This window comes from Pithys albifrons, chromosome 2 (assembly GCF_047495875.1).
Source record: "Pithys albifrons albifrons isolate INPA30051 chromosome 2, PitAlb_v1, whole genome shotgun sequence".
NCBI classification, from domain to species: Eukaryota; Metazoa; Chordata; class Aves; order Passeriformes; family Thamnophilidae; genus Pithys; species Pithys albifrons.
In genome coordinates, this window is record NC_092459.1 from 101,239,078 (window position 1) to 101,255,389 (window position 16,312).

The following is a 16,312-nucleotide window of genomic DNA, read 5'->3' on the forward strand; positions in this document are numbered from 1 at the left end:
CCATGGCATCAGCTCACAGCAGCCCTTCCCAAATCCAGCATCAGAGATGTAACTGCCGACTGCGCCCACACACTGGGTTGGGTGTGCCACCCCATCCCTTCTGCGGTGCAGCACAGCTGGGTATCGGCACCACCAGCAGCAAATGCACTCATGGAAGCCACTGGTCAGCCATCTCCTTGCATCCTTCACCACCTCTGTGAGTTGCAGACCCTTCATTCAGCCAGGTCACAGCATTGCCAGGGTGCTCTGCTCAGCTAACACCAGCCAAAGGGTCTTGCCCTGGCTGCAATCCTTTATCCCTTAACCCACACACCCCAACATCCATCACCACTGATGCTGCTGTGAACCCCAACTGCAGCCATGCTTTGCATGGGTTTAATGCTTTGCCATCTTTTATCTTCCCAGTTCAGCAAGTTTCTGAATGCTAGATTGTCTCCATACTTGCCTCATACCCAGTACAAGCATTCTGAAGGCACTGCCAGTTTAACTTTACAGCACATTGTAGCATGGTAATATATTCTAAAAGCAGGGGAGTTTAGCTACAGCAGGATCACACACCCAGCTTGACACCAGATTTTGAGTCAGTGCTTAAAGTTCCTTGTCACTGCATTGCCAAGGTTCCTAAAACACACAGAAAGGGTAAAGCATTGCACTCTCAAGATCTGCGCAGGAAAATACAGATCTGGATCTAACACATCTTCCTGAATCTTTTCCCTAGAAATTTTCATCAGTCTTCCTGCAAAAAGTTTGTTTAGTCCAGTCTCATCAGTGAAGCACAGGGTTAATTGCTCTCCCATCTTCTGAGGGCTACAAACCTCCCTCCTGTCAATTTTCTATCAGTGGTTGTTTTGAACATTTTTTTCTGAAGTCTCTTGAAACAAGCCAGTGTTCAAGCATGGCCTGTCTGACACCTATCACGAGGTCAAGACAATTATTTCACTCCTTGCCCAGAGCCGCTGAGGCAGTCACAGTTTGCACCAACCTTTTAGCATTTCTGCCACCTCCGGCCAACTGCAGCTTTAGCCGGGAAGGTTTGTGCCTTGTCACTGTTGACGCCTGCAAACTCACCAAAAGCATATGCCACCTTCCCAGCCCTCCCCAGTGCTCTCTCAAATAGCAAGTGCTTTTTATACTGCTCCCTTCCGGAACTTCAAACCAGCTGGTCCTTCATCTAGAAAGTTCTTTATCTTGGGTACAAATTTCTCCAGGGTCTGGCACTGCAACATTTTTATAAGGTTTTGATTAACAAGTGTGTAGTGCCTTCCATCAACATGTGAAGCCACCCTTTTCCAAGGAAGGGACTGTCAGGGAGCTGGTTGTAATCTTGGGTGGTTCTCCAGGCTCGCAACTACCACCGACAAGGTTTGATCTTCCCATTTGATTGCACTCTCATTCACTTGCCAGCCCAGCCAGTTACTGCTTTTTTATATCCAGCCCATTTCTTCAGTTCTTTTGATTGGAGCACATACATTTTCTCATCTGGCACCAAAGAGTAGACATTTGTCAAAGTCACTTTGCCAAAGTCACAAGTGTGCATCAGTATTAGCTGGTCTAATGGGAACCCCATATCCAGTGGGGCAACAACAGTCTTGCCAAAACCAGCTCTTGGTTCTCTAAACACTTGCTGCAGCAGGAATAGGGCTTGTCAGAGTGGAATCAAGTCCTTTTCATTTGACAGAAACTACTGAGCAGCTCTGCCACAACAACAATATTCCCTCACTCCTGGCCAGTGCCTGGATGAACACTGTGAACCCAGAGGTGAAGGACTTTCATAGCCCATTACCCAGACTCCTGAGCCATGTAGTTCCCAGCTGCCACACAGAACCTCAGTCCCTGCTCTTTTTCTCCTTCAATCTCAGCTTGCAAACAGAGTGTGAAAACACATTTCCCTGTCTTCAAGTGCTTTTTTTATTTCCTTCTCAGCATATCTGCTTCTAGCCCATCACCTTGAGGTGCAGGGAAGAAGACACCTAGCATTTCAGGAGATGTCATGTTTAACATTATGCATGATAGAAGCTGAAAACACACATTTTCAGTAGCACTGGGGCATGAAGCTGAGAATAAGTAATATTGTAACTTGGAAACTTCAGATACGGCCATTGAAAGATGCAGTTCTTTTATCTCAGTTAACTCCCAGAGGGTTGCTGTTGTACAAACCACTTGCTGAAAACCAGATAGACCTTCAGTCTCACATACATAACAAGTTCAGCGCCTGCTTCTCCAGTTAAAATAATGGTCAGAGACGGTTGTGGGAAATGTCAGGAAGCCTTGCTCCCATCTTGAAACTTTGCAAGCTTTGGTGACCCTCCTGACTACCTATATATGCAAGGGAAGCCTGACAGATCCCGAGTGCTTAGGTAGAAAATCACAGAATTATGGTTAGAAAAGGTTAGAAAAGACCTTTAAGATTATCAAGTCCAACCTTAACCCAGCACTGCCAAGCCACTACTAAACCATGTCCACAGGTGCCACATCTATGTCTTATAAACACCTGCAAGAATGGTGACTCCACTGCTTCCCTGGGCAGCCTGTTCCAGTGCCTGACAACCCTTTCAGTTAAGAAATTTTTCCTAATAGCCAATCTAAATCTCCTCTGGTGCAACTTAAGACCATTTCCTCATGTCCTGTTGCTTGTTACTTGGGAGAAAGGACTCACCCACATCTCACTACAACCTCCTTTCAGGCAGTTGCGTAGAGTGATAAGGTCTCCCCTGAGCCTCCTTTCCTCTGGGCTAAACACCCCCAGCTCCCTCAGCTGCTCCTCATAAGACTTGTGCTGCAGATCCTTCCCCAGGTTTGCTGCCCATCTCTGGATATGCTCCAGCAGCTCAATGTCTTTCTTGGGGTGAGGGTATCAAACCTGAACACAGGATTTGAGATGTGGCCATATGCCCTTTCCCTACCAGCATTACAGTAGTATGTAATGGGTGTTTTCATTAATAGGTGCCAGTGAGCTTTGCAAATGAAGGTGGCATCTTTTCATCACAACTGCACTTTTTGGAGAGCAGTTGGGAGGTGGCAAGGCTGAGGTTAAAGACTAGCAATGTAAACGAGATAGAAGCATAGAGGATGGTCAAGGAAATAAAGCAAAGTTATATCTGCTGTAACAAACTCAGGTCACGATGTCCACATTGTCAGTGAAAGCCCTAGAAATGTGTCTAAGGGCCTGCCTGGAAGCATCCAAGAAACCAGGTTAGGACTTACCAAACATTCTTCCTCCATGTGGATTTCCCCATTTTTACTCACATTTAGCTGCTCAGGGCTAACTTCAGGAAATACCAGACAAAACCATGCTAAAATATGTAAATGGCACAAAGAGAAGAACATGTTTGCCTGTCCTCAGCTCTCTGGACTCATCTCCTAACCTGACAAAGCCTAAAGCAATATAGACACTGATCAAGAGACTCTAGTTGGGTATAGGCAAGGCCTGTCATGCTGTCAGGTAGCCAGGTTGGCAGGTAAGGACATGGCTACAGCTCCATAGCCCATCCACACACCCAGAGCCCAGCTGTGCATTAGTCTTCAGGGAAACTTTGTGGTTTGATGCATCCCTGAGCTAGGAAATCAGCTTATGTCCTCCAGAAAAGCAACATAGTATCCCTCTTCACCCAGAAGGGAAACTCATCCACATACATTGTGACACCTTTCTTGCAACTGTCTTTTGTGAGCATCTCTTTTGAGCCCCTTCTCAGCCCACTCCGCTGTGGCTACGATGTGGTTCCTGCCTTTATACCAGAGGCCAGTGCTGCAGGTATTACCTCACTTCCAGCATAAGGATACCTATTACAGCACAAAGACTGTGAGATGGTAGCAATGGTACCTGCTGCAAACATCTCTAATAGGTAGAGACCCATTATCCTCATTAATACAAGAAGCCACTCAAAGCCTGGGGGACAACAGGATTTTCCTGAAAAGGCTATGGCTGTCCTCAATACCTTATGTGATACTGCTGCACCACCACGCTACTGCACTGGATCAGCACCACTGACACACAGTGTTGTCTCTGCACCACTGACCAGCATGTGCTCAGCACCAATTAATCTTCTGACATCTGAAAATCCATTCTGAAATCCAGCTCTGTCACATTACTACCAGACTGCAGGGTAAGGAGCAGCAGGTTGAAATGAGTGAAGCCTCATTTAAATGCTGCATGCCCACTTGCAGGAACTGAAAACATACCAAATATGAAGGACAAGCAAAGAGAACAAGAGGATTACTCAGGGCACTTTAAAGGGAGCAGGCTTGAAAGTTTTGCTTCAGTAGAGGTCCTGCAATCAGGATGACACATCTCCCTCCACCTGGTGTGCATCCTCACTTGGACCAACACCCTTACAGTGTACTTCCTAATGGTCTATTGATTTCAACAGATGTCCCAGTAAATGTGTTACAAAGGAACAATACCCCAGCAGAAATTGCAAGCTCACGTGCTAGCACCTTACTGTTCAGTGCAAAAGGTAAAATGAGTTTTGAGATGGTAAGTTGTTGGCAAGTCAATGGGATGTTTGTAATTCTGGCAACAAGCAGCCCTCAGAGCAGGGGTAACAGGAGCAGGAGCGGCACAGCCTCCCCTCTGTGATCTGTCCTCAAAACTGGAGTCACGTCCTGGATCAGCTTCCCAAGGGTCCTGCCACTCTTGTGGGAAACATCACTTGCCAGCCTCAGCTCTGCCAGGGCAAGGCACATCCCCAAATCCACCTGCCTGCCAGTCCCAGGTAGGAGACAACTGTAGTCTGGTCAAAGCACCAGGCCCAAGGAAGACGGTGAGGGGCAGAGCAGCTCAGACATTTGAGGAGGGGTCTGGCAGGTAGCATTCCTTGGGAGCACTTCTGATGAGGAGCAGAGCAAGGACTGAAATACTGTTCTGGGGCTGTTTGTACTTCCTGTTTGGTGTGACAGCCTCAAAGGGGAGTTAGTATACAGGGCTCCAGTTACATCATCCCATTGTTCTCATACAGTCAGGAGGGTGCTGGGGAGAGAGGAAGAGAGAGGAAAGCATCCCAGCAGGCTGTCCCAGCCACAGCTCCCTGCCCATGGTGACACTTTGAAGGCAAGCAAAGCAAATGTCATGGCGGTATTAGTGATTTTCCACCTTCTGCCACAGGAGCAGCACAGAGAGAGGCAGTCACATGCTGGGAGCACAGCTTCTCCCTCCCTTGAAGTCTTCTGACAGTGGAAAAGGCAAAAAGGACAGGGGAAGATTTCTTTTCTCTGGTGATCCAGAAGATGCAAAATTACTCCAAAGTCCTTGTAGACTCAATGACAGGAGCTTTAAAGGCTTTTGAGGGATGTCAGCTTCTCAGCTGGTCAAAACCCATCCCTTTTGCAGAGCCATTATGTTTTCTGATACACACAGGTCAATGCTGTGCCACAAAGAGGCCCAGTGTCTTCTGCATGGACGAGGAGAGGAACCTCCTGCAAAGACAGGGGATGCCAGCAGAGCCCTGAGGCACCAGCAAACCCCTCTAGCCTACCTTACCCAGGCCACACACATTCAGCAAAGCAGAACCAGGAGAGTAGGAGAAACTGAGAGTCACAGAGAAGGAATTTGTGGAGGAGATGGGAATACAGGATGGGAGGGCAAAGCAGACGTGGCAAAGGGAAGCTAGGGACATTCCCTGCACACACAGAAGCCCTCAGTAAGAAGCAGCAGAGTATGAATAAAAGCCATTTTGGGGGTTACCTCAGGGTGCTGCTCTTCAGTGTTGCAAAGCCTCCCTACCAAATACACAGGAAGCCATTTTGCACTTGATGGGAGGAAGGGGCAGAGACAAAAGAAAGATTGACCAAAAAAAGGTCTTGCATCAGTACTAAGCCACAGCTGAAGACAAAGGCTTCTTATAGTCAAGGCCAGCCAGACTGAGGGATGTCAGTAAATCTCTGATAATATTCTTCACCTGTGCTAGGAAAGACCTGCATCCCTTGGGGCTGCACAAGAATGAATGTGATAAAGATCATGAAGCACCAAAATGAAGAAGCAACGGGGGTTGTGCAAGTTCTCACAGAGGTAAAACTCTCTTTCAACTCAATCAGCAGTGAAAACCGTCTTGATGACAATTTTTTCCTAGATTTTGAATCCTCTCTCAATTTGTACTTGTGGGACTGCATTGACTTGATATTGATTGCATCTCAGTCACTATTTTTTCATGGATCAGGACTCAGAATTTCCCATGAACAGCATGAAACAAACTATAAGTATTTTAGGCAAAATGAGGTACATGTGCACAGCCCGGTCTCTGAGAAAAATCCAGCCTCCAACTTTTGACAGTCAGCTTCAGAGGACCCAGAATTTTACCTGCAGTATTTGCTGAGCTATTGACCAATCATGTAATGCTTCACTGAATGAGAACTTCTGCTGCTCTATACCCTTGGCATGTTTTTATACATGATGTTTTAATAATTTTTTTGTTGTGGTTTCCTTTCCCCATTTCATTTCCTCTTGAAATTCCAAGACAACTGCTTGTGTGCAAGGATAGCAGCTGCTTTATTCCTGGAATTAGCTCTCAGTTACTGGACAAACACTGGGCTTTCTGCAGGAAACTTGGCTTTCCTGATTTGTTGCTGTTTTCCTTAGGCTGAAGTTAGTATCTATTAGAGCCAAACCAGACATTTGGGGGTTTGTCTATGGAAAGAAGGAGTTCACTCCTTGTCAGCAGCAATGTGGGGTCTTCAAAAACAGAAATATTTTCACTCTTAGGTTTCAGCAAGACATTTTGGCGGCATTATGGATCCAAACCTTTGGCAGAATTGTGCAGGCAGTGAGACAGAGAGAGAAGGACTTCATGAAAATATGAAAAGCAAAGGGGATCACAGCTTAGTGCTGTACTAAGAGTGCAGGGGTCCTTTCTGCAGAGCCCTTGCTGTTGGCAAAGCCACTGGCACAAAGGCACTGCAGGAAAGGGCTCAGACTGCAGTACCTGGTTTTCATGTCAAACAGTTCCTTGCATTGCAATGGCTACAGCTCCATAAGTGTCCTGCAGAACTGCAAACTTCAAACTTCCACACACAAAAATTGCAAAATCCGCTCTGGAAGTTTGGGATTTGCATTTTGGACCAACAGCAAAGCTATGGAGAGAGCACTGCACATGTACCTTCTCTGTGACAGCCAACAGCTTGCCAGGAAGAGATTAAAGTCACCAGGTTGCATACATGGGGAAGTGTCTTAGTTAGCCAGAGGGCTATCCCGGAGGGTTGGAGGAAATTGGCACTGTGCTTGCATTGCCATGGGCCTTTTGAAACCAGAACAAACGATGTGACAGATCATTTTTTGCCTCCAGGAGCCAGGAGGCCCAATTAAGTTCAAACATACACTCAGAAAAAGTGCTGAAATCTTTGGGTGCTGATCCAGTACTGAGTGAAGTTTCTAAAAGCATTAAGTTTTCCCATCTCTGACTATATTTATCTCCAGCCTTGCTCAAGCGACTGCTCTGAGGAATGAGGGAACAGACTCACAGTACTTCTGAAAAGTGCTGTAAAGGCTCACCACCTCCAGCAAAAAAGCCCAGTGCCGTTTTTCTGAGGGAAAGGTACATTGCTTAAAAAAGAAAAGATAGATGGTCTTTTTGGTTCAGTTTGGGCATCTGTGCCACCTCAAGTCTTTATAACAACCTTCCATGGAAAGGCAGGCAATGTCCTCTGATCAAGACAAACTCCTCTCTTGCCTGGCTGTTCAGCTGCCTTTCTCCTTCCCTTGCCCACATACAGACTGTGGCTGGCCCTGGAGCCTACACTCCTCATGACTCATGCCTGCCCTGCAAACAGTTCTAGGACTGACAAGAGCCCCAAGAGCTGGGGAACTGCAAGTTAGGGGTAAAAATGAGGAGAGGAGAAAGAAAAAGAGCAAGGGTGGAGCCTCAACATCTCCTCCTGCCTCATCCTGGAGCCACCTAAGGTGTTTTCAAGCTAGGACTGAAGGATGGGACAAACACAAGTGTCTGCAAATCAGGTGTCCAGATAAAAATGGAGATAGGTTTGGTTTTGGCATTGAGTTTTTCCAAAGCAAATAAACCCCACTGCATAAGCATGGCTTTGATCATGAATTCTTGTTTTAGTTTCCTGCTTGTTTTTTGTATGATTTGGGTTCTCTTTTCCTTCTATTTCTGAACTTTCAACATACTTCACTTTCTAAAGATTTTCTCTGGGGGGAAATGCTCTTTTTCATTTAAAAGGAAGACGAGACTCCCTGACAATGAGATGACTCCAGCAGCTGGGCTTTTAAGGACAGTCTAGAAATTACTAGACTCCTGATAAAATCATAGGAGTTGGTGATGCTGTTTCCCCTGCACAATTACAATTTCTTTGCCTGTGGGTATTGCTGTGTTGAAATGCCTCTAAAGTATCTGCTATGTCATTGAATTTGCATGCATTTCTTTTCAGTTCTTTCCTTCTCCAGTCCCTGCTAGAGAGTAGACATTCCTGAAAATCAACTAACCACACTCCCATAACTTTACAGCCTGAAGACCTTGAAGCCAATGAGCCTTGAAGAGTAATTGTAGCATTACAGGCATCAAATGATGCTGAATTATGCAGCGCTTAGCGGACACTGGTTAGTGGTTTGATTTGGGGAAAAACATTGGGTAACATGAGAAAAAAATCACTTCTCCTAATGATACAACGATGCTAGTAAAACTCTCACTGTTTTGAACTCTGTTAGCAAAATAACATAGGATTAAGAGTTAAACAGTTTAAACAATTAAAATTCCACTGTGAAAGGATCTCCCCTTTACCCTGTCATTAAATGTAGACATCCTCCCCAGCACATCTGCCTTACTGCAAGAGGTGCTGAGGGTGACTACACACTAAATCCAAGTACTTCAAGTAACAAGCATCAGCCAGCATGTACCAGGGCTTGGAGACAGATATGAGCCAATGTTCCATTCTGGGGGCTCAGTTACTGTGGGGATGCATGGACCTTAACCAAGATGCATCTTCCTAACAGATAAATTAAATCCTATTGACCACTAAAGGTGTTCCTTTGTCTATTTAGAAAACGTCTCAATAGCATTATCACTAACTAAGCCAAGAGAAAAGAAGCAGCAATAGGAGTTATGAAGGAAACATGCTGGATATGTGTGTGGTGATGTCTGATAAGGAGATATGCTCATAGTAGGAGGTTGGATTAGATGATCTTTAAAGGCCCCTTCCAACCTGAACTATTCTATAATTCTGTGTTCACCGGTCATTGACCCTTCCTGTTCACGTGTAGGATATTTCTCTGAATGGGCCTTATCACGGTATTGTTATTGTTACTATTATTTCAGCCCTTCACAGCTAGGAATCAAGTTAAAATTAAGCATTAATTGAGAACTTAATGTAGAAAATCAGCAGCTTGCTCAAGATCACGCTGGAAACAGGTGAGAACTGAGGGATGGGAAGCAGGTGTTCCCCTGACCAGACCGTCAGGTGTTCATGGCTTACTATAAACAGCTTAGCATTGCATAGAACCTGCAAAAAACACAAGGCTGCTGCAATATTTGGAGGTCTTCTTCACCAAAACTTTGGTATTTTTCATGAACAAGGACTTGGTAAGGAAGGTGGGAAGGGAATGGTGGAAAGTCTGTTTAGGCCCTCCCCTCTGCTTCATGGGTGCTTGTTAGCAGGGGACAGTGGGAAGAGCAGAAGCTTTGACGGGTTGACCAAGAAATCCCCAAAAGCAGTGGTATATGAAGGGTTTGGCATTCCCAGCAGGTGAAAATGGCAGCAAGTGGCTCAGGTGTGCCAGCATGAGGAGTCATGCTGTGGCACCATAAGAACAAACAACCCTGTCAATCACAGAGCATCAGTTCCCCCAGGGGTATAGACTCCATGCTTTCCCAAACTGGCAAGTGTGTGCTAGGTTTTCCAGTGCTCACCTAGCACATTTTTCCATGTCCACCAGCTCTCTTCCTGAGCTTCCCACACTGGCTGGATGGGAAAATATTGAGTGCCACAGCCTACCACTGCATGTGATAAAGTAAGAGCTTGAGGGAGGATGGGAAGGAGGGAGGGATGAGTAGGTGACAGTCTAATTAAGGATGGAATGCTAACACTTCACTCCAGCAGCCAGGCTGCAGGCATTTCCTGACTGTGGGATGCTGCCAGCTCTGCCACCTTTAAGCTTCCCTTCACACAGCTTTTAGACACTTGCCACAGCCCCACCAGGCTCATGGAGAGGTGTCTAAGTCCATTGTCCTTCTTGGATACATGGGAGGTTGAAGCAGAGGCTTTAGGTTACCTTTTTGCTTGTCACGTTGTTGGGTGTTTAAGCACAGGTGTCTGCTGCTGTTGACACTGACTGATAAGTGGAGACATTTTTTCCATCGGAAAGAATCTCAAGAATTTCCCTGTTCTCTTTTTATTCTTTTTTTTCCCTTCTGCATTGTGGTAAGGAGACTGTTACTGGTGGCAGTGCAGGCCAGAGGTTGGCTGGCACGAGGCAGAGGTGGGTCAGCACTAATTTAAAAATTAGATCTCCCCTCCATTCCCTTCTCCAAATGCAGCCACTCTGCCTCAAGTGTAAAATTCTTGTTTAACTTAAGCATTCCTCCCTTTCTGCACCCTCAACTGCCTCTAATAGCTGGTCCTTAATGCTCTAGTCTCTGACTTGTAAAATGGTTCCCCCAAACAGCAGCCACCTCTGGGGACTAATTATCTCTCCAGCAGCAGGAAGAGCTGTGGCTCCTTCAGTGTGGTCTGTGATGCTGAGCCTGAATTTGCGCCTTTTGATCTGGGCCCACAGATTATCCCCCTCCTTTACCCCTTCAAAAAGAATAGTAAACACTCAGAACTTGGGTTGGCAGCTAGAAGAAAAGTGTTTGGATGTAAAATATAAAAGCAATGCCTTTCAAAAAAAGAAAAAGTAGACAGGAGCTGTGAGCAGGCCCCTCTTCCCCCCTCCCCTTGTCCATCTCTTGACACTGACCTGCCACCATAAAATACCCCAGGCTGCCATTACCAGAAACCTCCTATTATTTTTTTCATAATTGTGTCTCAGCTCTGTGTTTCTGGTCATTTCTTACGTCAATCAGGCTTGTCAGGATTTTTCCCCCTGAAAGAAACAGGGTGTGGTGCACTCTGGGGAGCAGGAGAAAGACTCCATGACCCTACACACCTGTGCTCACACACCCTCCCAGCACTGTGTGCTACAGGAAAAACCTTGTCCCACAGGGCACTGGCTGAACATCCACACACACACGTGTGCAGACACGTGTGTGCAAACACAAGAGGCTGAGATGCTCCAACATGCACAGGCATGTCCCAGCACGACAGTGCTGCCTGCCCCTGCCTTCTGCTCTCCTAGGACTTTGTTGGAAAGCAGAGAAGTCACCTCCAGCCTTCCTGCTGATACACATGCCAGAGGGCATCTCTTGGGAGAACAGTGACACTAATAAGCAAACACCATCCCCACCATAGGATGGAAAATATATGTGCTAAAAAAAAGCCCTGGTGCAGTGGAAAGCCAGGCCCAGGAAGACTAAACCAAGCACCCTGGGGCACCAGCTTATCTAAGGTGTTCAGTGGGGCTTGGCACAAGTAACTAATTGCCTATATCTTCAGCTTTCTGCAGAGTGGGGAGGCACAGGGTCCCCACTGCTGTGTTTCCTGGGAACCTGGGCCAGCAGAAAGCCAGTACATCCAACAGTTGTTATTTTTATGGGAGGTTACATTATAAAAAACACAAACCCTCATTGCACTGCAATGGTGGTCTCTCTTGACGCGTCTGCTCGTGGACTGGGGAAATGTTGGTGGCAATGAAGCAGGATGGGTTGAGGTCCTTGCTTGCATATGCTCCCACCTCTTCTGGAGAGGATACAAACCTGGGGTTCAAAACTCCTAAAATGCCCTTTTTTCCCCTCATGAATACATCTCCTGACCTCCTGGGACTGCATATCTACACCCTCCAGAAGCCCATGAGCTGCCCCAGGCATCCCTCCCAAGGTAGGGGAGCAACTAAGATGAGGAGGAAAAGGCAAACAGGCTTATTTTGAACAAAAGGATAAAAAGGCCAAACCACAGATGAAACATTACCACTACAAAGGAGAAGAAAACAGATAATGATGTTAGTCACCACCAGTTAACGACCTACAGCCTTCTCAGCCTGGGGGGCTATGAGGAGCCTTTCATCCTCCTCACCATCCTCCTCCTCCTCCTTCCTGCCCCTGCTCTTGGCTGTTTATGATATGGCTTATGACAAAACAACTTATTAAAAGAATTATGCAAGTGAGCTCCTAACCCTTTGCACGCTGGATTTTTCCAAAGTCTTTTCTTATTGGGTAATTGTGCTGGGGACACCAGCTACCAGTCACAAGCCCTGTTGTGTGGTTGGTTTTTTAATGAGTCCTTAGCTCCTTAATTGCTTGTATACTTTGTTGGGAAAGCATAGTCACATGAGTGCAAAGGTAATCCAGGAAAAGTACTATCAGTGTGCCAAATTACAGGGGCTGGCACTGCCTTTGGTACTGGACTCTGCCCACAGTCTTGGGATCAGCATCCCAGGAGGTCACTCAGTGAAAGAGTATCTTAACACCTTGTAGTGCAGATTGATGTTGTCTCTCCAGCTCATGGTCCACGTGCCCCACAAGAAACTTGTCTCATAATGTGGTCTGCACACTTGTTGTCCTGGGATTACCCAGGAAGCCCACAGGATGGCCAAGGATGTACACGTGAGCCTGTGCATAGGTACCTTCTGCCTTCTCCAATGCCTTTGGGCACCTGAGGAACCTACCCAAGGCTGGCAGATACAGTCCAGGACTACCAGAGCAGCCTCCTACTGCCAAGGCTGATGTATCCCTAGCCTGTTTCACCCAGACACACCAGGACACCAGACAGACTTCCGCAGGTCCACTGCCCCTCACCAAGGGCTCACCACCAGCAGGGACCAGCCATGCCCTGATCTGTGCAATCACCTCAATTCGGACTGAGGAGTTTGGAAGTTAGTTGGTTTCCATGTGCCACTTAGGTTGCCAGCAAGGGGCTGTCACACACATACACAGAGCTAACCTGTTACCTGCATTAGAATAACTCCCAAGGGACCAAGTACCATGGCAGGTTTTGAGCCAGGCACTGTGCCAACACAGGGTGAAAGGCACACTATGTGTGTGTGCTTGCATGAAGCAGATAGGTGGGTAAGCCATGCTCCTGCATGTGCAAGAAAATCATTACCTACTGTTGGTAGTATGCTGGTTTCAGACTTTGCTCCAAATTTCTGTAAAACAAAATAAAATCACCTGCAAAAAACCCTAAACCCAGTAACAACAACAAAACATCCCCCCCCCTCAAAAAAATGCCCAACAAACGAAAAAAAAAACAACCCCACAAACAAACTAACAAAAAGAAAGAAAACCCAAACTAACAAACACTCCCCCCCCAAAAAAAAAAACACCACCAAAAACCTCCTTCTAACTGAAGCCCACTGGGTCATCTCACCATCTTCCAGTAAACAACATGCATAATGATAGACACGAGGCTGCTCCAAGTGTCTCCACACATTTGTAATATGTAACACAGCGTATGAAACCTATATCTCTGTGTAATTAAGAGTGCTCAGAGCAGTGACTCAGACATTCCACTGCACTTTCTTCTTGTAGTTAGTGTGTGAAATACAACTTTACTCATTTTTTCCAATGACTTTGGACTTTAAAAACAGTAATTAGCGAAGTCAGCTTGTTATCAGCTCCTGTCGGTTACTCGATCTCCTGCCAGTCCTCCACTGTGTTTTGGTCACAGGCAAAGCTTTGGCAGTCATTTCCCAAGACTTGCTTTTGTCCAGAGGACCAAAGCAGCCAAATGAGGAAAAGAGGTGCTAAAGCTGCAAGCCCTTCCACACATCTTAGTGTTAAGCATTTGACCATTGAAATAGCTCCAGACTGGATCTTTACCTGGTAAACAGCAGATAAGACATGAAATAAAACTTGAGGCATCATTTTCTCATTTCTCCTTCTAGTTACCTCTAGGCAGACATTGACAGACGGAAAGTGATATTACTGTTCCTGTTAACAATGCTTCTTCTACCACGTTTTTATGGTGGCTTTCATCTGCACTGTTCACGGAGTGTTTTACTTCTTGTACATTATCACATATTGCTACATGTGCAGCCAGATGAAGGGCGAATGGCAGTCTGCTACTTACCACCACTGAGGGGTGTTCAGCCTTTGAAATGTTTCAAAGGGTATTACATGGCCTACACTTGGTGAGGGAGAAGGGAAGCTGCTGTTTCCTCTAGCCTGCTGGGGGTCCCACTATTTTCTATTTTCTTCCCTGATGGAACAGACTGGTTGTGAGACCCCAGCAGAGAAGGTTGAAAGACCAGCATCCCCTTTAAATCTGTGGGAAGGCTCTAGTCCAGCCAGCCTGCACGGGTGAACCACCACTGATAGTATCTGGACTGACACGTGTGGGAACAGAAAAATGCTCAAGAGAAATACTTAAGTCCAGAACATTTTAATATGAAAAATCAGAGTGGAAATAACGACTTTTTCTGAATAACTGGGGTGATTCCTTGTGCGTAGATTGTGATTGTCTGTCATTTGTCACAGTGAATCTCTGATGCATGTAGAACTGGGGGTTCTAGGAGGTGCTAGGAGGAGCTGTTCTGTGCCAATTACCTCTGAGGCTGCTTGAGTAGAATCTGTGGAGATTCACTGTGTGGATGCTCATGTGCCCAAAAGCTGACCTATTGAGAAACATCACACCTGGACTAGCATAAAGGGAGAGTTGCTCCTGGTTCGATGGGCCTATGATGCCTCAGGCCTCCTATAGGTGGGCGAGAGGCCGAGGGGTGGATTTAACCATGGACACTATTTCTAAGGTTATCCATGATAGTGAAATATGTGTTTGCTATTGTGAAGACTCCTGAGGAGGGGATGGTGACCCCAGTGTGGGGATGGAGACCTCTGAGAAAGGGATGAAGACCCCTGAGAAGAGACTTAATCAACACGAGCTTATGACCCGCACTTACTGGGAATTCCTCGTTCGCAGGGAAGAATTGCAATCCCTGACCCCCATCACAAATGGGGTTCAACAGGTTACTCACACCTGTGGATGGAGGGTAGGCACAAGCTGAGCCAATCAGTCTAGCAGAGGATGGTTTCAATCCATTGAACGTTGATAGGGCAGGCACTCGAATGGGACGTTGCCGCCACGGGGGTGGGCAGGCGATCAGCTCAAGGTTATCTAGTGTCACCAAAGCTGCCAGCATGCAGCATGGCTCTCACCTGTCCCATACAAATGCCCACAGGCTCTTCCCTCTATCACACACAGGTGCTTACAGCAGACCCAGCCAGGAATCCACATCTGAGCACTGCAGATTTTAGCAAATCGAATTTCAGCTCAGCTGGGCAACCCATAGAGACAGGTCATGAGACTGCACACTACAAAGTCCCTTTGTCCTTGGGTGCAGGGGATAATACCCCAGCACAGATCAGCTGAGCCTGGCAGGGACTGAGGAGCCCCTGCAAAGCCTTCCCTTGGTCCCATTGTCAGAGCAAGTTTATGCTTGAGCCCCTGTTCTAAACCTATCTCTGTCTTCCCCTCTTGTGAAGATATCCCAAATCCCATCAATTGAAGCATTACTGGATTAAACCCACCAAATCAATGTCAGAATGTGCCAATTACTCAGTAGGCTGTGCAGAGGGTAAAGTGAGCTGTAGGCGCCAGAGCAGGGGAGGGCAAGGGGCTGAGAGGCCCCAAGGGTGCATGGTAAGGAGCTCCACTTCTGCAGCTTGCCAGACCACCCAGCCTCAGCCAGAACACCTCCACCCAGTGGGACGCAGGGTCATTGTCATCCGGTCACCAGAGAGACGCTGTTTTCACCAGGGGAAATGTGTCCTCGGCTCTCGTTGCAGCAGGGGTTGGTCCACACCCCACAAGCAGCATTCACAGCAGACCTGACAGCCACAGTGCTGGCAATAAGTGCAGCAGAAAAGAGATGTCAAACACCGCTCAGGAAGGCTTGTGCTTGACAAATATTTGTTGAGCTGATTGTAACCTGCCTGGCTCTTACTTCTGTATGCAGAGAACCCATGGGGAAGAGTTCAAACCTCTTGTAATACGGCCACCTTTTTTACTACCCTGGCACAACCTGAGGAAGCTGCAAACCTGAGACATCTCCTCACCACAGCTGAGCTGTTCCCAGTGCAGCGAACAGCAGGAGCACGCTGTTATGTGGCAGTGACCACTCTGGGATTTTATGCTTATGTTTTCCCTTGTATTGATCCTCACCTTTGGAAGCCAGAGCCAGTGCCACCCTGCAGGAGGAGGGGAGCTGCCTGCCTGTAGCTGGACGAGGTGCTGGCTGCTGCTCCAGAGCTGAGCAGAGCTGCAGCAGAGCTGTAAGCTG